Source organism: Canis aureus, chromosome 28 (genome assembly GCF_053574225.1).
Source record: "Canis aureus isolate CA01 chromosome 28, VMU_Caureus_v.1.0, whole genome shotgun sequence".
In the NCBI taxonomy this organism is placed as follows: domain Eukaryota; kingdom Metazoa; phylum Chordata; class Mammalia; order Carnivora; family Canidae; genus Canis; species Canis aureus.
Window position 1 is genome coordinate 45,624,755 of NC_135638.1, and position 23,483 is coordinate 45,648,237.

Here is a 23,483-nt window from a genome sequence, read left to right on the forward strand (position 1 = left end):
AAGACCTGCGAAACTCACTCTGCAGGCAGTGTGGAACTGTGAGGGACTGAGGCTGAGCTCAACTCTCAGAAGTAAGATGGTTTTGGACAAGGCGTTCAGCTACCCTCTCACGTATGGAACTTAGTATGTAGCACCAGTCTACCACAGGAATTACTAGGAAATCGCTGAACTGAGCTTGGAGGCACTAGTCTTGTGTGCCGGGTGATTCCAATTAGCTCTCCCAGCACTTCCGTCAAACAGCGAGCCTAGGCCTTTTAGAAGCCAAGGGTACCAGCAGGCTGGCTGTGGAGGTACAGGCCATAAGCTCAACTCTCAGAAGTGTATATGCATGGGAGGCAGATGTCTGCTACCCACTCGGACATGGGAGTTGGAACATAGCTACACTGTGATTGAAGAAGGCCATTGGAAATCGCTGTATTCAACTCAGATACACGGGAGTTCAGGCCCAGTGCTCACACATGCTTTTCCCGCAACCTCTCCCAGCCACTAACATTAGGATGTTAGCAGCTACTCCTACAGTCAGGCAGGATGCGGGAGGGTTCTGCCCTGTCCTCAGCTCTCACAGGGAAGCATGTCTTGAAGCCAGCTGTCAACTAGCTGCATTCCTATGGCAGTGAGAAGGTAGCAGTACTCTGAGTCAGGAGGTTCCAAGATTACCACTCTACTGCACCTGGAGATACCCTTCAGGTCTGCATTGTTAACTTGTGCTCAGAAGCCTCTGGCAATCGTCTCTGGTGAAGACGTGTGAAACTCACTCTGCAGGCAGTGTGGAACTGTGAGGGACTGAGGCTGAGCTCAACTCTCAGAAGTAAGATGGTTTTGGACAAGGCGTTCAGCTACCCTCTCACGTATGGAACTTAGTATGTAGCACCAGTCTACCACAGAATTACTAGGAAATCGCTGAACTGAGCTTGGAGGCACTAGTCTTGTGTGCTGGGTGATTCCAATTACCTCTCCCAGCACTTCCGTCCAACAGCGAGCCTAGGCCTTTTAGAAGCCAAGGGTACCAGCAGGCTGGATGTGGAGGTACAGGCCATAAGCTCAACTCTCAGAAGTGTGTATGCATGGGAGGCAGATGTCTGCTACCCACTCGGACATGGGAGTTGGAACCTAGCTACACTGTGATTGAAGAAGGCCATTGGAAATCGCTGTATTCAACTCAGATACACGGGAGTTCAACCCCAGTGCTCACACATGCTTTTCCCGCAACCTCTCCCAGCCACTAACATAAGGATGTTAGCAGCTACTCCTACAGTCAGGCAGGATGCGGGAGGGTTCTGCCCTGTCCTCAGCTCTCACAGGGAAGCATATCTTGAAGCCAGCTGTCAACTAGCTGCATTCCTATGGCAGTGAGAAGGTAGCAGTACTCTGAGTCAGGAGGTTCCAAGATTACCACTCTACTGCACCTGGAGATACCTTCCAGATCTGCATTGTTAACTTGTACTCAGAAGCCTCTCGCAATCGTCTCTTGTGAAGACGTGTGAAACTCACTCTGCAGGCAGTGTGGAACTGTGAGGGACTGAGGGTGGGCTCAACTCTCAGAAGTAAGATGCTTTTGGACAAGGCGTTCAGCTACCTTCTCACATATGGAACTTAGTATGTAGCACCTGTCTACCACAAGAATTACTGGGAAATCGTGAATTGAGCTTGGAGGCACTCGTCTTGTGTGCCGGGAGATTCCAATTACCTCTCCAAGCACTTCCGTCAAACAGCGAGCCTAGGCCTTTTAGAAGCCAAGGGTACCAGCAGGCTGGATGTGGAGGTACAGGCCATAAGCTCAACTCTCAGAAGTGTATATGCATGGGAGGCAGAAGTCTGCTACCCGCTCGTACATGGGATTTGGAACCTAGCTACACTCTGGTTGAGGAAAGCCGTTGGAAATCGCTGTATTCAACTCAGATACACGGGAGTTCAGGCCCAGTGCTCACACATGCTTTTCCCGCAACCTCTCCCAGCCACTAACATTAGGATGTTAGCAGCTACTCCTAGAGTCAGGCAGCATGCGGGAGGGTTCTGCCCTTTCCTCAGCTCTCTCAGGGAAGCATGTCTTGAAGCCAGCTTGCTGTCAACTAGCTGCATTCCTATGGCAGTGAGAAGGTAGCAGTATTCTGAGTCAGGAGGTTCCAAGATTACCAGTCGACTGCACCTGGGGATACCCTCCAGGTCTGCATTGTTACCCTGCGTCTCAGAAGCCTCTGGCAAACCTCTCTGCTGAAGACCTGCGAAACTCACTCTGCAGGCAGTGTAGAACTGTGAGGGACTGAGGCTGAGCTCAACTCTCAGAAGTAAGATGGTTTTGGACAAGGCGTTCAGCTACCCTCTCACGTATGGAACTTAGTATGTAGCACCAGTCTACCACAGGAATTACTAGGAAATCGCTGAACTGAGCTTGGAGGCACTAGTCTTGTGTGCCGGGTGATTCCAATTACCTCTCCCAGCACTTCCGTCAAACAGCGAGCCTAGGCCTTTTAGAAGCCAAGAGTACCAGCAGGCTGGATGTGGAGGTACAGGCCATAAGCTCAACTCTCAGAAGTGTATATGCATGGGAGGCAGATGTCTGCTACACACTCGGACATGGAAGTTGGAACATAGCTACTCTCTGATTGAAGAAGGCCATTGGAAATCGCTGTATTCAACTCAGATACACGGGAGTTCAGGCCCAGTGCTCACACATGCTTTTCCCGCAACCTCTCCCAGCCACTAACATTAGGATGTTAGCAGCTACTCCTACAGTCAGGCAGGATGCGGGAGGGTTCTGCCCTGTCCTCAGCTCTCACAGGGAAGCATGTCTTGAAGCCAGCTGTCAACTAGCTGCATTCCTATGGCAGTGAGAAGGTAGCAGTACTCTGAGTCAGGAGGTTCCAAGATTACCACACTACTGCACCTGGAGATACCCTCCAGGTCTGCATTGTTAACTTGTACTCAGAAGGCTCTGGCAATCGTCTCTGGTGAAGACGTGTGAAACTCACTCTGCAGGCAGTGTGGAACTGTGAGGGACTGAGGGTGTGCTCAACTCTCAGAAGTAAGATGCTTTTGGACAAGGCGTTCAGCTACCTTCTCACATATGGAACTTAGTATGTAGCACCTGTCTACCACAAGAATTACTGGGAAATCGTGAATTGAGCTTGGAGGCACTCGTCTTGTGTGCCGGGAGATTCCAATTACCTCTCCCAGCACTTCCGTCAAACAGCGAGCCTAGGCCTTTTAGAAGCCAAGGGTACCAGCAGGCTGGCTGTGGAGGTACAGGCCATAAGCTCAACTCTCAGAAGTGTGTATGCATGGGAGGCAGATGTCTGCTACCCGCTCGTACATGGGATTTGGAACCTAGCTACACTCTAGTTGAGGAAAGCCGTTGGAAATCGCTGTATTCAACTCAGATACACGGGAGTTCAGGCCCAGTGCTCACACATGCTTTTCCCGCAACCTCTCCAAGCCACTAACATAAGGATGTTAGCAGCTACTCCTACAGTCAGGCAGCGTGCGGGAGGGTTCTGCCCTGTCCTCAGCTCTCACAGGGAAGCATGTCTTGAAGCCAGCTGTCAACTAGCTGCATTCCTATGGCAGTGAGAAGGTAGCAGTATTCTGAGTCAGGAGGTTCCAAGATTACCAGTCGACTGCACCTGGGGATACCCTCCAGGTCTGCATTGTTACCCTGCGTCTCAGAAGCCTCTGGCAATCGTCTCTGGTGAAGACGTGTGAAACTCACTCTGCAGGCAGTGTGGAAGTGTGAGGGACTGAGGGTGTTCTCAACTCTCAGAAGTAAGATGCTTTTGGACAAGGCGTTCAGCTAACTTCTCACATTGGAACTTAGTATGTAGCACCTGTCTACCACAAGAATTACTGGGAAATCGTGAATTGAGCTTGGAGGCACTCGTCTCGTGTGCCGGGAGATTCCAATTAACTCTCCCAGCACTTCCGTCAAACAGCGAGCCTTGGCCTTTTAGAAGCCAAGGGTACCAGCAGGCTGGCTGTGGAGGTACAGGCCATAAGCTCAACTCTCAGAAGTGTGTATGCATGGGAGGCAGATGTCTGCTACCCGTTCGTACCTGGGATTTGGAACCTAGCTACACTCTGGTTGAGGAAAGCCGTTGGAAATCGCTGTATTCAACTCAGATTCACGGGAGTTCAAGCCCAGTGCTCACACATGCTTTTCACGCAACCTCTCCCAGCCACTAACATAAGGATGTTAGCAGCTACTCCTACAGTCAGGCAGCATGCGGGAGGGTTCTGCCCTGTCCTCAGCTCTCACAGGGAAGCATGTCTTGAAGCCAGCTGTCAACTAGCTGCATTCCTATGGCAGGGAGAAGGTAGCAGTATTCTGAGTCAGGAGGTTCCAAGATTACCAGTCGACTGCACCTGGGGATACCCTCCAGGTCTGCATTGTTACCCTGCGTCTCAGAAGCCTCTGGTAAACGTCTCTGCTGAAGACCTGCGAAACTCCCTCTGCAGGCAGTGTGGAACTGTGAGGGACTGAGGCTGAGCTCAACTCTCAGAAGTAAGATGGTTTTGGACAAGGCGTTCAGCTACCCTCTCACGTATGGAACTTAGTATGTAGCACCAGTCTACCACAGGAATTACTAGGAAATCGCTGAACTGAGCTTGGAGGCACTAGTCTTGTGTGCCGGGTGATTCCAATTACCTCTCCCAGCACTTCCGTCAAACAGTGAGCCTAGGCCTTTTAGAAGCCAAGCGTACCAGCAGGCTGGCTGTGGAGGTACAGGCCATAAGCTCAACTCTCAGAAGTGTGTATGCATGGGAGGCAGATGTCCGCTACCCACTCGGACATGGGAGTTGGAACCTAGCTACACTGTGATTGAAGAAGGCCATTGGAAATCGCTGTATTCAACTCAGATACACGGGAGTTCAGGCCCAGTGCTCACACATGCTTTTCCCGCAACCTCTCCCAGCCACTAACATAAGGATGTTAGCAGCTACTCCTACAGTCAGGCAGGATGCGGGAGGGTTCTGCCCTGTCCTCAGGGTCACAGGGAAGCATGTCTTGAAGCCAGCTGTCAACTAGCTGCATTCCTATGGCAGTGAGAAGGTAGCAGTACTCTGAGTCAGGAGGTTCCAAGATTACCACTCTACTGCACCTGGAGATAACCTCCAGGTCTGCATTGTTAACTTGTACTCAGAAGCCTCTGGCAATCGTCTCTGGTGAAGACGTGTGAAACTCACTCTGCAGGCAGTGTGGAAGTGTGAGGGACTGAGGGTGTGCTCAACTCTCAGAAATAAGATGCTTTTGGACATGGCGTTCAGCTACCTTCTCACATATGGAACTTAGTATGTAGCACCTGTCTACCACAAGAATTACTGGGAAATCGTGAATTGAGCTTGGAGGCACTCGTGTTGTGTGCCGGGAGATTCCTTTTTTTTTATTTATTTTTTAATTTTTTATTTATTTATGATAGTCACAGAGAGAGAGAGAGAGGCAGAGACACAGACAGAGGAAGAAGCAGGCTCCATGCACCGGGAGCCCGACGTGGGATTCAATCCCGGGTCTCCAAGATCGCGCCCTGGGCCAAAGGCAGGCGCTAAACGGCTGCGCCACCCAGGGATCCCTGCCGGGAGATTCCAATTACCTCTCCCAGCACTTCCGTCAAACAGGGAGCCTAGGCCTTTTACAAGGCAAGGGTACCAGCAGGCTGGCTGTGGAGGTACAGGCCATAAGCTCAACACTCAGAAGTGTGTATGCATGGGAGGCAGATGTCTGCTACCCGCTCGTACATGGGATTTGGAACCTAGCTACAGTCTGGTTGAGGAAAGCCGTTGGAAATCGCTGTATTCAACTCAGATACACGGGAGTTCAGGCCCAGTGCTCACACATGCTTTTCCCGCAACCTCTCCCAGCCACTAACATAAGGATGTTAGCAGCTACTCCTACAGTCAGGCAGCATGCGGGAGGGTTCTGCCCTGTCCTCAGCTCTCACAGGGAAGCATGTCTTGAAGCCAGCTGTCAACTAGCTGCATTCCTATGGCAGTGAGAAGGTAGCAGTACTCTGAGTCAGGAGGTTCCAAGATTACCAGTCGACTGCACCTGGGGATACCCTCCAGGTCTGCATTGTTAACTTGTACTCAGAAGCCTCTGGCAATCGTCTCTGGTGAAGACGTGTGAAAATCACTCTGCAGGCAGTGTGGAAGTGTGAGGGACTGAGGGTGTGCTCAACTCTCAGAAGTAAGATGCTTTTGGACAAGGCGTTCAGCTACCTTCTCACATATGGAACTTAGTATGTAGCACCTGTCTACCACAAGAATTACTGGGAAATCGTGAATTGAGCTTGGAGGCACTCGTCTTGTGTGCCGGGAGATTCCAATTACCTCTACCAGCACTTCCGTCAAACAGCGAGCCTAGGCCTTTTACAAGCCAAGGGTACCAGAAGGCTGGCTGTGGAGGTACAGGCCATAAGCTCAACTCTCAGAAGTGTGTATGCATGGGAGGCAGATGTCTGCTACCCGCTCGTACATGGGATTTGGAACCTAGCTATACTCTGGTTGAGGAAAGCCGTTGGAAATCGCTGTATTCATCTCAGATACACGGGAGTTCAATCCCAGTGCTCACACATGCTTTTCCCTCAACCTCTCCCAGCCACTAACATTAGGATGTTAGCAGCTACACCTACAGTCAGGCAGCATGCGGGAGGGATCTGCCCTGTCCTCAGCTCTCACAGGGAAGCATGTCTTGAAGCCAGCTGTCAACTAGCTGCATTCCTATGGCAGTGAGAAGGTAGCAGTATTCTGAGTCAGGAGGTTCCAAGATTACCAGTCGACTGCACCTGGGGATACCCTCCAGGTCTGCATTGTTACCCTGCGTCTCAGAAGCCTCTGGCAAACGTCTCTGCTGAAGACCTGCGAAACTCACTCTGTAGGCAGTGTGGAACTGTGAGGGAATGAGGCTGACCTCAACTCTCAGAAGTAAGATGGTTTTGGACAAGGCGTTCAGCTACCCTCTCACGTATGGAACTTAGTATGTAGCACCAGTCTACCACAGGAATTACTAGGAAATCGCTGAACTTAGCTTGGAGGCACTAGTCTTGTGTGCCGGGTGATTCCAATTACCTCTCCCAGCACTTCCGTCAAACAGCGAGCCTAGGCCTTTTAGAAGCCAAGGGTACCAGCAGGCTGGATGTGGAGGTACAGGCCATAAGCTCAACTCTCAGAAGTGTGTATGCATGGGAGGCAGATGTCTGCTACCCACTCGGACATGGGAGTTGGAACCTAGCTACACTGTGATTGAAGAAGGCCATTGGAAATCGCTGTATTCAACTCAGATACACGGGAGTTCAGGCCCAGTGCTCACACATGCTTTTCCCGCAACCTCTCCCAGCCACTAACATTAGGATGTTAGTAGCTACTCCTACAGTCAGGCAGGATGCGGGAGGGTTCTGCCCTGTCCTCAGCTCTCACAGGGAAGCATGTCTTGAAGCCAGCTGTCAACTAGCTGCATTCCTATGGCAGTGAGAAGGTAGCAGTACTCTGAGTCAGGAGGTTCCAAGATTACCACTCTACTGCACCTGGAGATACCCTCCAGGTCTGCATTGTTAACTTGTACTCAGAAGCCTCTGGCAATCGTCCTGGTGAAGACGTGTGAAACTCACTCTGCAGGCAGTGTGGAAGTGTGAGGGACTGAGGGTGTGCTCAACTCTCAGAAGTAAGATGCTTTTGGACAAGGCGTTCAGCTACCTTCTCACATATGGAACTTAGTATGTAGCACCTGTCTACCACAAGAATTACTGGGAAATCGTGAATTGAGCTTGGAGGCACTCGTCTTGTGTGCCGGGAGATTCCAATTACCTCTCCCAGCACTTCCGTCAAACAGCGAGCCTAGGCCTTTTAGAAGCCAAGGGTACCAGCAGGCTGGCTGTGGAGGTACAGGCCATAAGCTCAACTCTCAGAAGTGTGTATGCATGGGAGGCAGATGTCTGCTACCCGCTCGTACATGGGATTTGGAACCTAGCTACACTCTGGTTGAGGAAAGCCGTTGGAAATCGCTGTATTCAACTCAGATACACGGGAGTTCAGGCCCAGTGCTCACACATGCTTTTCCCGCAACCTCTCCCAGCCACTAACATAAGGATGTTAGCAGCTACTCCTACAGTCAGGCAGCATGCGGGAGGGTTCTGCCCTGTCCTCAGCTCTCACAGGGAAGCATGTCTTGAAGCCAGCTGTCAACTAGCTGCATTCCTATGGCAGTGAGAAGGTAGCAGTACTCTGAGTCAGGAGGTTCCAAGATTACCACTCTACTGCACCTGGAGATACCCTCCAGGTCTGCATTGTTAACTTGTACGAAGAAGCCTCTGGCAATCGTCTCTGGTGAAGACGTGTGAAACTCACTCTGCAGGCAGTGTGGAAATGTGAGGGACTGAGGGTGGGCTCAACTCTCAGAAGTAAGATGCTTTTGGACAAGGCGTTCAGCTACAATCTAACATATGGAACTTAGTATGTAGCACCTATCTACCACAAGAATTACTGGGAAATCGTGAATTGAGCTTGGAGGCACTCGTCTTGTGTGCCGGGAGATTCCAATTACCTCTCCCAGCACTTCCGTCAAACAGCGAGCCTAGGCCTTTTAGAAGCCAAGGGTACCAGCAAGCTGGATGTGGAGGTACAGGCCATAAGCTCAACTCTCAAAAGTGTGTATGCATGGGAGGCAGATGTCTGCTACCCTCTCGTACATGGGATTTGGAACCTAGCTACACTCTGGTTGAGGAAAGCCGTTGGAAATCGCTGTATTCAACTCAGATACACGGGAGTTCAGGCCCAGTGCTCACACATGCTTTTCCCGCAACCTCTCCCAGCCACTAACATAAGGATGTTAGCAGCTACTCCTACAGTCAGGCAGCATGCGGGAGGGTTCTGCCCTGTCCTCAGCTCTCACAGGGAAGCATGTCTTGAAGCCAGCAGTCAACTAGCTGCATTCCTATGGCAGTGAGAAGGTAGCAGTATTCTGAGTCAGGAGGTTCCAAGATTACCAGTCGACTGCACCTGGGGATACCCTCCAGGTCTGCATTGTTACCCTGCGTCTCAGCAGCCTCTGGCAAACGTCTCTGCTGAAGACCTGCGAAACTCACTCTGCAGGCAGTGTGGAACTGTGAGGGACTGAGGCTGAGCTCAACTCTCAGAAGTAAGATGGTTTTGGACAAGGCGTTCAGCTACCCTCTCACGTATGGAACTTAGTATGTAGCACCAGTCTACCACAGGAATTACTAGGAAATCGCTGAACTGAGCTTGGAGGCACTAGTCTTGTGTGCCGGGTGATTCCAATTACCTCTCCCAGCACTTCCGTCAAACAGCGAGCCTAGGCCTTTTAGAAGCCAAGGGTACCAGCAGGCTGGATGTGGAGGTACAGGCCATAAGCTCAACTCTCAGAAGTGTGTATGCATGGGAGGCAGATGTCTGCTACCCACTCGGACATGGGAGTTGGAACCTAGCTACACTGTGATTGAAGAAGGCCAATGGAAATCGCTGTATTCAACTCAGATACACGGGAGTTCAGGCCCAGTGCTCACACATGCTTTTCCCGCAACCTCTCCCAGACACTAACATAAGGATGTTAGCAGCTACTCCTACAGTCAGGCAGGATGCGGGAGGGTTCTGCCCTGTCCTCAGCTCTCACAGGGAAGCATGTCTTGAAGCCAGCTGTCAACTAGCTGTATTCCTATGGCAGTGAGAAGGTAGCAGTACTCTGAGTCAGGAGGTTCCAAGATTACCACTCTACTGCACCTGGAGATACCCTCCAGGTCTGCATTGTTAACTTGTACTAAGAAGCCTCTGGCAATCGTCTCTGGTGAAGACGTGTGAAACTCACTCTGCAGGCAGTGTGGAAGTGTGAGGGACTGAGGGTGGGCTCAACTCTCAGAAGTAAGATGCTTTTGGACAAGGCGTTCAGCTACCATCTAACATATGGAACTTAGTATGTAGCACCTGTCTACCACAAGAATTACTGGGAAATCGTGAATTGAGCTTGGAGGCACTCGTCTTGTGTGCCGGGAGATTCCAATTACCTCTCCCAGCACTTCCGTCAAACAGCGAGCCTAGGCCTTTTAGAAGCCAAGGGTACCAGCAAGCTGGATGTGGAGGTACAGGCCATAAGCTCAACTCTCAGAAGTGTGTATGCATGGGAGGCAGATGTCTGCTACCCGCTCGTACATGGGATTTGGAACCTAGCTACACTCTGGTTGAGGAAAGCCGTTGGAAATCGCTGTATTCAACTCAGATACACGGGAGTTCAGGCCCAGTGCTCACACATGCTTTTCCCGCAACCTCTCCCAGCCACTAACATAAGGATGTTAGCAGCTACTCCTACAGTCAGGCAGGATGCGGGAGGGTTCTGCCCTGTCCTCAGCTCTCACAGGGAAGCATGTTTTGAAGCCAGCTGTCAACTGGCTGCATTCCTATGGCAGTGAGAAGGTAGCAGTATTCTGAGTCAGGAGGTTCCAAGATTACCAGTCGACTGCACCTGGGGATACCCTCCAGGTCTGCATTGTTACCCTGCGTCTCAGAAGCCTCTGGCAAACGTCTCTGCTGAAGACCTGCGAAACTCACTCTGCAGGCAGTGTGGAACTGTGAGGGACTGAGGCTGAGCTCAACTCTCAGAAGTAAGATGGTTTTGGACAAGGCGTTCAGCTACCCTCTCACGTATGGAACTTAGTATGTAGCACCAGTCTACCACAGGAATTACTAGGAAATCGCTGAACTGAGCTTGGAGGCACTAGTCTTGTGTGCCGGGTGATTCCAATTACCTCTCCCAGCACTTCCGTCAAACAGCGAGCCTAGGCCTTTTAGAAGCCAAGAGTACCAGCAGGCTGGCTCTGGAGGTACAGGCCATAAGCTCAACTCTCAGAAGTGTGTATGCATGGGAGGCAGATGTCTGCTACCCACTCGGACATGGGAGTTGGAAACTAGCTACACTGTGATTGAAGAAGGCCATTGGAAATCGCTGTATTCAACTCAGATACACGGGAGTTCAGGCCCAGTGCTCACACATGCTTTTCCCGCAACCTCTCCCAGCCACTAACATTAGGATGTTAGCAGCTACTCCTACAGTCAGGCAGGATGCGGGAGGGTTCTGCCCTGTCCTCAGCTCTCACAGGGAAGCATGTCTCGAAGCCAGCTGTCAACTAGCTGCATTTCTATGGCATTGAGAAGGTAGCAGTACTCTGAGTCAGGAAGTTCCAAGATTACCACTCTACTGCACCTGGAGATACCCTCCAGGTCTGCATTGTTAACTTGTACTCAGAAGTCTCTGGCAATCGTCCTGGTGAAGACGTGTGAAACTCACTCTGCAGGCAGTGTGGAAGTGTGAGGGACTGAGGGTGTGCTCAACTCTCAGAAGTAAGATGCTTTTGGACAAGGCGTTCAGCTACCTTCTCACATATGGAACTTAGTATGTAGCACCTGTCTACCACAAGAATTACTGGGAAATCGTGAATTGAGCTTGGAGGCACTCGTCTTGTGTGCCGGGAGATTCCAATTACCTCTCCCAGCACTTCCGTCAAACAGCGAGCCTAGGCCTTTTAGAAGCCTTGTGTACCAGCAGGCTGGCTGTGGAGGTACAGGCCATAAGCTCAACTCTCAGAAGTGTGTATGCATGGGAGGCAGATGTCTGCTACCCGCTCGTACATGGGATTTGGAACCTAGCTACACTCTGGTTGAGGAAAGCCTTTGGAAATCGCTGTATTCAACTCAGGTACACGGGAGTTCAGGCCCAGTGCTCACACATGCTTTTTCCGCAACCTCTCCCAGCCACTAACATAAGGATGTTAGCAGCTAATCCTACAGTCAGGCAGCATGCGGGAGGGTTCTGCCCTGTCCTCAGCTCTCACAGGGAAGCATGTCTTGAAGCCAGCTGTCAACTAGCTTCATTCCTATGGCAGTGAGAAGGTAGCAGTATTCTGAGTCAGGAGGTTCCAAGATTACCAGTCGCCTGCACCTGGGGATACCCTCCAGGTCTGCATTGTTACCCTGCGTCTCAGAAGCCTCTGGCAAACGTCTCTGCTGAAGACCTGCGAAACTCACTCTGCAGGCAGTGTGGAACTGTGAGGGACTGAGGCTGAGCTCAACTCTCCGAAGTAAGATGGTTTTGGACAAGGCGTTCAGCTACCCTCTCACGTATGGAACTTAGTATGTAGCACCAGTCTACCACAGGAATTACTAGGAAATCGCTGAACTGAGCTTGGAGGCACTAGTCTTGTGTGCCGGGTGATTCCAATTACCTCTCCCAGCACTTCCGTCAAACAGCGAGCCTAGGCCTTTTAGAAGCCAAGGGTACCAGCAAGCTGGATGTGGACGTACAGGCCATAAGCTCAACACTCAGAAGTGTGTATGCTGGGAGGCAGATGTCTGCTACCCACTCGGACATGGGTTTGGAACCTAGCTACACTGTGATTGAAGAAGGCCATTGGAAATCGCTGTATTCAACTCAGATACACGGGAGTTCAGGCCCAGTGCTCACACATGCTTTTCCCGCAACCTCTCCCAGCCACTAACATTAGGATGTTAGCAGCTACTCCTACAGTCAGGCAGGATGCGGGAGGGTTCTGCCCTGTCCTCAGCTCTCACAGGGAAGCATGTCTTGAAGCCAGCTGTCAACTAGCTGCATTCCTATGGCAGTGAGAAGGTAGCAGTTCTCTGAGTCAGGAGGTTCCAAGATTACCACTCTACTGCACCTGGAGATACCCTCCAGGTCTGCATTGTTAACTTGTACTCAGAAGCCTCTGCAATCGTCTCTGGTGAAGACGTGTGAAACTCACTCTGCAGGCAGTGTGGAAGTGTGAGGGACTGAGGGTGTGCTCAACTCTCAGAAGTAAGATGCTTTTGGACAAGGCGTTCAGCTACCTTCTCACATATGGAACTTAGTATGTAGCACCTGTCTACCACCAGAATTACTGGGAAATCGTGAATTGAGCTTGGAGGCACTCGTCTTGTGTGCCGAGAGATTCCAATTACCTCTCCCAGCACTTCCGTCAAACAGCGAGCCTAGGCCTTTTAGAAGCCAAGGGTACCAGCAGGCTGGCTGTGGAGGTACAGGCCATAAGTTCAACTCTCAGAAGTGTGTATGCATGGCAGGCAGATGTCTGCTACCCGCTCGTACATGGGATTTGGAACCTAGCTACACTCTGGTTGAGGAAAGCCGTTGGAAATCGCTGTATTCAACTCAGGTACACGGGAGTTCAGGCCCAGTGCTCACACATGCTTTTCCCGCAACCTCTCCCAGCCACTAACATAAGGATGTTAGCAGCTACTCCTACAGTCAGGCAGCATGCGGGAGGGTTCTGCCCTGTCCTCAGCTCTCACAGGGAAGCATGTCTTGAAGCCAGCTGTCAACTAGCTGCATTCCTATGGCAGTGAGATGGTAGCAGTATTCTGAGTCAGGAGGTTCCAAGATTACCAGTCGACTGCACCTGGGGATACCCTCCAGGTCTGCATTGTTACCCTGCGTCTCAGAAGCCTCTGGCAAACGTCTCTGCTGAAGACCTGCGAAACTCACTCTGCAGGCAGTGTGGAACTGTGAGGGACTGAGGCTGAGCTCAACTCTCAGAAGTAAGATGGTTTTGGACAAGGCGTTGAGCTACCCTCTCACGTATGGAACTTAGTATGTAGCACCAGTCTACCACAGGAATTACTAGGAAATCGCTGAACTGAGCTTGGAGGCACTAGTCTTGTGTGCCGGGTGATTCCAATTACCTCTCCCAGCACTTCCGTCAAACAGCGAGCCTAGGCCTTTTAGAAGCCAAGGGTACCAGCAGGCTGGATGTGGAGGTACAGGCCATAAGCTCAACTCTCAGAAGTGTGTATGCATGGGAGGCAGATGTCTGCTACCCACTCGGACATGGGAGTTGGAACCTAGCTACACTGTGATTGAAGAAGGCCATTGGAAATCGCTGTATTCAACTCAGATACACGGGAGTTCAGGCCCAGTGCTCACACATGCTTTTCCCGCAACCTCTCCCAGCCACTAACATTAGGATGTTAGCAGCTACTCCTACAGTCAGGCAGGATGCGGGAGGGTTCTGCCCTGTCCTCAGCTCTCACAGGGAAGCATGTCTCGAAGCCAGCTGTCAACTAGCTGCATTCCTATGGCAGTGAGAAGGTAGCAGTATTCTGAGTCAGGAGGTTCCAAGATTACCAGTCGACTGCACCTGGGGATACCCTCCAGGTCTGCATTTTTACCCTGCGTCTCAGAAGCCTCTGGCAAACGTCTCTGCTGAAGACCTGCGAAACTCACTCTGCAGGCAGTGTGGAAGTGTGAGGGACTGAGGGTGTGCTCAACTCTCAGAAGTAAGATGCTTTTGGACAAGGCGTTCAGCTACCTTCTAACATATGGAACTTAGTATGTAGCACCTGTCTACCACAAGAATTACTGGGAAATCGTGAATTGAGCTTGGAGGCACTCGTCTTGTGTGCCGGGAGATTCCAATTACCTCTCCCAGCACTTCCGTCAAACAGTGAGCCTAGGCCTTTTAGAAGCCAATTGTAGAGCAGGCTGGCTGTGTAGGTACAGGCCATAAGCTCAACTCTCAGAAGTGTGTGTGCATGGGAGGCAGATGTCTTCTACCCGCTCGTACATGGGATTTGGAACCTAGCTACACTCTGGTTGAGGAAAGCCGTTGGAAATCGCTGTATTCAACTCAGATACACGGGAGTTCAGGCCGAGTGCTCACACATGCTTTTCCCGCAACATCTCCCAGCCACTAACATTAGGATGTTAGCAGCTAATCCTACAGTCAGGCAGCATGCGGGAGGGTTCTGCCCTGTCCTCAGCTCTCTCAGGGAAGCATGTCTTGAAGCCAGCTAGCTGTCAACTAGCTGCATTCCTATGGCAGTGAGAAGGTAGCAGTATTCTGAGTCAGGAGGTTCCAAGATTACCAGTCGACTGCACCTGGGGATACCCTCCAGGTCTGCATTGTTACCCTGCGTCTCAGAAGCCTCTGGCAAACGTCTCTGCTGAAGACCTGCGAAACTCACTCTGCAGGCAGTGTGGAACTGTGAGGGACTGAGGCTGAGCTCAACTCTCCGAAGTAAGATGGTTTTGGACAAGGCGTTCAGCTACCCTCTCACGTATGGAACTTAGTATGTAGCACCAGTCTACCACAGGAATTACTAGGAAATCGCTGAACTGAGCTTGGAGGCCCTAGTCTTGTGTGCCGGGTGATTCCAATTACCTCTCCCAGCACTTCCGTCAAACAGCGAGCCTAGGCCTTTTAGAAGCCAAGGGTACCAGCAGGCTGGATGTGGAGGTACAGGCCATAAGCTCAACTCTCAGAAGTGTTTATGCAGGGGAGGCAGATGTCTGCTACCCACTCGGACATGGGAGTTGGAAGCTAGCTACACTGTGATTGAAGAAGGCCATTGGAAATCGCTGTATTCAACTCAGATACACGGGAGTTCAGGCCCAGTGCTCACACATGCTTTTCCCGCAACCTCTCCCAGCCACTAACATTAGGATGTTAGCAGCTACTCCTACAGTCAGGCAGGATGCGGGAGGGTTCTGCCCTGTCCTCAGCTCTCACAGGGAAGCATGTCTCGAAGCCAGCTGTCAACTAGCTGCATTCCTATGGCAGTGAGAAGGTAGAAGTACTCTGAGTCAGGAGGTTCCAAGATTACCACTCTACTGCACCTGGAGATACCCTCCAGGTCTGCATTGTTAACTTGTACTCAGAAGCCTCTGGCAATCGTCCTGGTGAAGACGTGTGAAACTCACTCTGCAGGCAGTGTGGAAGTGTGAGGGACTGAGGGTGTGCTCAACTCTCAGAAGTAAGATGCTTTTGGACAAGGCGTTCAGCTACCTTCTCACATATGGAACTTAGTATGTAGCACCTGTCTACCACAAGAATTACTGGGAAATGTGAATTGAGCTTGGAGGCACTCGTCTTGTGTGCCGTGAGACTACAATTACCTGTCCCAGCACTTCCGTCAAACAGCGAGCCTAGGCGTTTTAGAAGCCAAGGGTACCAGCAGGCTGGATGTGGAGGTACAGGCCATAAGCTCAACTCTCAGAGGTGTGTATGCATGGGAGGCAGATGTCTGCTACCCGCTCGTACATGGGATTTGGAACCTAGCTACACTGTGGTTGAGGAAAGCCGTTGGAAATCGCTGTATTCAACTCAGATACACGGGAGTTCAGGCCCAGTGCTCACACATGCTTTTCCCGCAACCTCTCCCAGCCACTAACATAAGGATGTTAGCAGCTACTCCTACAGTCAGGCAGCATGCGGGAGGGTTCTGCCCTGTCCTCAGCTCTCACAGGGAAGCATGTCTTGAAGCCAGCTGTCAACTAGCTGCATTCCTATGGCAGTGAGAAGGTAGCAGTATTCTGAGTCAGGAGGTTCCAAGATTACCAGTCGACTGCACCTGGGGATACCCTCCAGGTCTGCATTGTTACCCTGCGTCTCAGAAGCCTCTGGCAAACGTCTCTGCTGAAGACCTGCGAAACTCACTCTGCAGGCAGTGTGGAACTGTGAGGGACTGAGGCTGAGCTCAACTCTCAGAAGTAAGATGGTTTTGGACAAGGCGTTCAGCTACCCTCTCACGTATGGAACTTAGTATGTAGCACCAGTCTACCACAGGAATTACTACGAAATCGCTGAACTGAGCTTGGAGGCACTAGTCTTGTGTGCCGGGTGATTCCAATTACCTCTCCCAGCACTTTCGCCAAACAGCGAGCCTAGGCCTTTTAGAAGCCAAGGGTACCAGCAGGCTGGCTGTGGAGGTAAAGGCCATATGCTCAACTCTCAGAAGTGTGTATGCATGGGAGGCATATGTCTGCTACCCGCTCGTACATGGGATTTGGAACCTAGCTACACTCTGGTTGAGGAAAGCCGTTGGAAATCGCTGTATTCAACTCAGGTACACGGGAGTTCAGGCCCAGTGCTCACACATGCTTTTCCCGCAACCTCTCCCAGCCACTAACATAAGGATGTTAGCAGCTACTCCTACAGTCAGGCAGCATGCGGGAGGGTTCTGCCCTGTCCTCAGCTCTCACAGGGAAGCATGTCTTGAAGCCAGCTGTCAACTAGCTGCATTCCTATGGCAGTGAGATGGTAGCAGTATTCTGAGTCAGGAGGTTCCAAGATTACCAGTCGACTGCACCTGGGGATACCCTCCAGGTCTGCATTGTTACCCTGCGTCTCAGAAGCCTCTGGCAAACGTCTCTGCTGAAGACCTGCGAAACTCACTCTGCAGGCAGTGTGGAACTGTGAGGGACTGAGGCTGAGCTCAACTCTCCGAAGTAAGATGGTTTTGGACAAGGCGTTCAGCTACCCTCTCACGTATGGAACTTAGTATGTAGCACCAGTCTACCACAGGAATTACTAGGAAATCGCTGAACTGAGCTTGGAGGCACTAGTCTTGTGTGCCGGGTGATTCCAATTACCTCTCCCAGCACTTCCGTCAAACAGCGAGCCTAGGCCTTTTAGAAGCCAAGGGTACCAGCAGGCTGGATGTGGAGGTACAGGCCATAAGCTGAACTCTCAGAAGTGTGTATGCATGGGAGGCAGATGTCTGCTACCCGCTCGTACATGGGATTTGGAACCTAGCTACACTCTGGTAGAGGAAAGCCGTTGGAAATCGCTGTATTCAACTCAGATACACGGGAGTTCAGGCCCAGTGCTCACACATGCTTTTCCCGCAACCTCTCCCAGCCACTAACATAAGGATGTTAGCAGCTATTCCTACAGTCAGGCAGCATGCGGGAGGGTTCTGCCCTGTCCTCAGCTCTCACAGGGAAGCATGTCTTGAAGCCAGCTGTCAACTAGCTTCATTCCTATGGCAGTGAGAAGGTAGCAGTATTCTGAGTCAGGAGGTTCCAAGATTATCAGTCGACTGCACCTGGGGATACCCTCCAGGTCTGCATTGTTACCCTGCGTCTCAGAAGCCTCTGGCAAACGTCTCTGCTGCAGACCTGCGAATCTCACTCTGCAGGCAGTGTGGAACTGTGAGGGACTGAGGCTGAGCTCAACTCTCAGAAGTAAGATGGTTTTGGACAAGGCGTTCAGCTACCCTCTCACGTATGGAACTTAGTATGTAGCACCAGTCTACCACAGGAATTACTAGGAAATCGCTGAACTGAGCTTGGAGGCAAGGTCTTGTGTGCCGGGTGATTCCAATTACCTCTCCCAGCACTTTCGCCAAACAGCGAGCCTAGGCCTTTTAGAAGCCAAGGGTACCAGCAGGCTGGCTGTGGAGGTACAGGCCATAAGCTCAACTCTCAGAAATGTGTATGCATGGGAGGCAGATGTCTGCTACCCGCTCGTACATGGGATTTGGAACCTAGCTACACTCTGGTTGAGGAAAGCCGTTGGAAATCGCTGTATTCAACTCAGGTACACGGGAGTTCAGGCCCAGTGCTCACACATGCTTTTCCCGCAACCTCTCCCAGCCACTAACATAAGGATGTTAGCAGCTACTCCTACAGTCAGGCAGCATGCGGGAGGGTTCTGCCCTGTCCTCAGCTCTCACAGGGAAGCATGTCTTGAAGCCAGCTGTCAACTAGCTGCATTCCTATGGCAGTGAGATGGTAGCAGTATTCTGAGCCAGGAGGTTCCAAGATTACCAGTCGACTGCACCTGGGGATACCCTCCAGGTCTGCATTGTTACCCTGCGTCACAGAAGCCTCTGGCAAACGTCTCTGCTGAAGACCTGCGAAACTCACTCTGCAGGCAGTGTGGAACTGTGAGGGACTGAGGCTGAGCTCAACTCTCCGAAGTAAGATGGTTTTGGACAAGGCGTTCAGCTACCCTCTCACGTATGGAACTTAGTATGTAGCACCAGTCTACCACAGGAATTACTAGGAAATCGCTGAACTGAGCTTGGAGACACTAGTCTTGTGTGCCGGGTGATTCCAATTTCCTCTCCCAGCACTTCCGTCAAACAGCGAGCCTAGGCCTTTTAGAAGCCAAGGGTATCAGCAGGCTGGCTGTGGAGGTACAGGCCATAAGCTCAACTCTCAGAAGTGTGTATGCATGGGAGGCAGAGGTCTGCTACCCGCTCGGACATGGGAGTTGGAACCTAGCTACACTGTGATTGAAGAAGGCCATTGGAAATCGCTGTATTCAACTCAGATACACGGGAGTTCAGGCGCAGTGCTCACACATGCTTTTCCCGCAACCTCTCCCAGCCACTAACATTAGGATGTTAGCAGCTACTCCTACAGTCCGGCAGGATGCGGGAGGGTTCTGCCCTGTCCTCAGCTCTCACAGGGAAGCATGTCTTGAAGCCAGCTGTCAACTAGCTGCATTCCTATGGCAGTGAGAAGGTAGCAGTACTCTGAGTCAGGAGGTTCCAAGATTACCACTCTACTGCACCTGGAGATACCCTCCAGGTCTGCATTGTAACTTGTACTCAGAAGCCTCCGGCAATCGTCTCTGGTGAAGACGTGTGAAACTCACTCTGCAGGCAGTGTGGAAGTGTGAGGGACTGAGGGTGTGCTCAACTCTCAGAAGTAAGATGCTTTTGGACAAGGCGTTCAGCTACCTTCTCACATATGGAACTTAGTATGTAGCACCTGTCTACCCCAAGAATTACTGGGAAATCGTGAATTGAGCTTGGAGGCACTCGTCTTGTGTGCTGGGAGATTCCAATTACCTCTCCCAGCACTTCCGTCAAACAGCGAGCCTAGGCCTTTTAGAAGCCAAGGGTACCAGCAGGCTGGATGTGGAGGTACAGGCCATAAGCTCAACTCTCAGAAGTGTGTATGCATGGGAGGCAGATGTCTGCTACCCACTCGGACATGGGAGTTGGAACCTAGCTACACTGTGATTGAAGAAGGCCATTGGAAATCGCTGTATTCAACTCAGATACTCGGGAGTTCAGGCCCAGTGCTCACACATGCTTTTCCCGCAACCTCTCCCAGCCACTAACATAAGGATGTTAGCAGCTACTCCTACAGTCAGGCAGCATGCGGGAGGGTTCTGCCCTGTCCTCAGCTCTCACAGGGAAGCATGTCTTGAAGCCAGCTGTCAACTAGCTGCATTCCTATGGCAGTGAGAAGGTAGCAGTATTCTGAGTCAGGAGGTTCCAAGATTACCGGTCGACTGCACCTGGGGATACCCTCCAGGTCTGCATTGTTACCCTGCGTCTCAGAAGCCTCTGGCAAACGTCTCTGCTGAAGACCTGCGAAACTCACTCTGCAGGCAGTGTGGAACTGTGAGGGACTGAGGCTGAGCTCAACTCTCAGAAGTAAGATGGTTTTGGACAAGGCGTTCAGCTACCCTCTCACGTATGGAACTCAGTATGTAGCACCAGTCTACCACAGGAATTACTAGGAAATCGCTGAACTGAGCTTGGAGGCACTAGTCTTGTGTGCCGGGTGATTCCAATTACCTCTCCCAGCACTTCCGTCAAACAGCGAGCCTAGGCCTTTTAGAAGCCAAGGGTACCAGCAGGCTGGATGTGGAGGTACAGGCCATAAGCTCAACTCTCAGAAGTGTGTATGCATTGGAGGCAGATGTCTGCTACCCACTCGGACATGGGAGTTGGAACCTAGCTACACTGTGATTGAAGAAGGCCATTGGAAATCGCTGTATTCAACTCAGATACATGGGACTTCAGGCCCAGTGCTCACACATGCTTTTCCCGCAACCTCAACCAGCAAATAACATTAGGATGTTAGCAGCTACTCCTACAGTCAGGCAGGATGCGGGAGGGTTCTGCCCTGTCCTCAGCTCTCACAGGGAAGCATGTCTTGAAGCCAGCTGTCAACTAGCTGCATTCCTATGGCAGTGAGAAGGTAGCAGTACTCTGAGTCAGGAGGTTCCAAGATTACCACTCTACTGCACCTGGAGATACCCTCCAGGTCTGCATTGTTAACTTGTAGTCAGAAGCCTCTGGCAATCGTCTCTGGTGAAGACGTGTGAAACTCACTCTGCAGGCAGTGTGGAAGTGTGAGGGACTGAGGGTGTGCTCAACTCTCAGAAGTAAGATGCTTTTGGACAAGGCGTTCAGCTACCTTGTCACATATGGAACTTAGTATGTAGCACCTGTCTACCACAAGAATTACTGGGAAATCGTGAATTGAGCTTGGAGGCACTCGTCTTGTGTGCCGGGAGATTCCAATTACCTCTCCCAGCACTTCCGTCAAACAGCGATCCTAGGCCTTTTAGAAGCCAAGGGTACCAGCAGGCTGGATGTGGAGGTACAGGCCATAAGCTCAACTCTCAGAAGTGTGTATGCATGGGAGGCAGATGTCTGCTACCCGCTCGTACATGGGATTTGGAACCTAGCTACACTCTGGTTGATGAAAGCCGTTGGAAATGGCTGTATTCAACTCAGATACACGGGAGTTCAGGCCCAGTGCTCACACATGCTTTTCCCGCAACCTCTCCCAGCCACTAACATAAGGATGTTAGCAGCTACTCCTACAGTCAGGCAGCATGCGGGAGGGTTCTGCCCTGTCTTCAGCTCTCACAGGGAAGCATGTCTTGAAGCCAGCTGTCAACTAGCTGCATTCCTATGGCAGTGAGAAGGTAGCAGTATTCTGAGTCAGGAGGTTCCAAGATTACCGGTCGACTGCACCTGGGGATACCCTCCAGGTCTGCATTGTTACCCTGCGTCTCAGAAGCCTCTGGCAAACGTCTCTGCTGAAGACCTGCGAAACTCACTCTGCAGGCAGTGTGGAACTGAGAGGGACTGAGGCTGAGCTCAACTCTCAGAAGTAAGATGGTTTTGGACAAGGCGTTCAGCTACCCTCTCACGTATGGAACTTAGTATGTAGCACCAGTCTACCACAGGAATTACTAGGAAATCGCTGAACTGAGCTTGGAGGCACTAGTCTTGTGTGCCGGGTGATTCCAATTACCTCTCCCAGCACTTCAGTCAAACAGCGAGCCTAGGCCTTTTAGAAGCCAAGGGTACCAGCAGGCTGGCTGTGGAGGTACAGGCCATAAGCTCAACTCTCAGAAGTGTGTATGCATGGGAGGCAGATGTCTGCTACCCGCTCGTACATGGGATTTGGAACCTAGCTACACTCTGGTTGAGGAAAGCCGTTGGAAATCGCTGTATTCAACTCAGATACTGGGAGTTCAGGCCCAGTGCTCACACATGCTTTTCCCGCAACCTCTCCCAGCCACTAACATAAGGATGTTAGCAGCTACTCCTACAGTCAGGCAGAATGCGGGAGGGTTCTGCCCTGTCCTCAGCTCTCACAGGGAAGCATGTCTTGAAGCCAGCTCTCAACTAGCTGCATTCCTATGGCAGTGAGAAGGTAGCAGTGTTCTGAGTCAGGAGGTTCCAAGATTACCAGTCGACTGCACCTGGGGATACCCTCCAGGTCTGCATTGTTACCCTGCGTCTCAGAAGCCTCTGGCAAACGTCTCTGCTGAAGACCTGCGAAACTCACTCTGCAGGCAGTGTGGAACTGTGAGGGACTGAGGCTGAGTTCAACTCTCAGAAGTAAGATGGTTTTGGACAAGGCGTTCAGCTACCCTCTCACGTATGGAACTTAGTATGTAGCACCAGTCTACCACAGGAATTACTAGGAAATCGCTGAACTGAGCTTGGAGGCACTAGTCTTGTGTGCCGGGTGATTCCAATTACCTCTGCCAACACTTCCGTCAAACAGGGAGCCTAGGCCTTTTAGAAGCCAAGGGTACCAGCAGGCTGCATGTGGAGGTACAGGCCATAACTCAACTCTCAGAAGTGTGTATGCATGGGAGGCAGATGTTTGCTACCCGCTCGTACATGGGATTTGGAACCTAGCTACACTCTGGTTGAGGAAAGCCGTTGGAAATCGCTGTATTCAACTCAGATACACGGGAGTTCAGGCCCAGTGCTCACACATGCTTTTCCCGCAACCTCTCCCAGCCACTAATATATGGATGTTAGCAGCTACTCCTACAGTCAGGCAGCATGCGGGAGGGTTCTGCCCTGTCCTCAGCTCTCACAGGGAAGCATGTCTTGAAGCCAGCTGTCAACTAGCTGCATTCCTATGGCAGTGAGAAGGTAGCAGTATTCTGAGTCAGGAGGTTCCAAGATTACCAGTCGACTGCACCTGGGGATACCCTCCAGGTCTGCATTGTTACCCTGCGTCTCAGAAGCCTCTGGCAAACGTCTCTGCTGAAGACCTGCGAAACTCACTCTGCAGGCAGTGTGGAACTGTGAGGGACTGAGGGTGAGCTCAACTCTCAGAAGTAAGATGGTTTTGGACAAGGCGTTCAGCTACACTCTCACGTATGGAACTTAGAATGTAGCACCAGTCTACCACAGGAATTACTAGGAAATCGCTGAACTGAGCTTGGAGGCACTAGTCTTGTGTGCCGGGTGATTCCAATTACCTCTCCCAGCACTTCCGTCAAACAGCGAGCCTAGGCCTTTTAGAAGCCAAGGGTACCAGCAGGCTGCATGTGGAGGTACAGGCCATAAGCTCAACTCTCAGAAGTGTGTATGCATGGGAGGCAGATGTCTGCTACCCACTCGGACATGGGAGTTGGAACCTAGCTACACTGTGATTGAAGAAGGCCATTGGAAATCGCTGTATTCAACTCAGATAC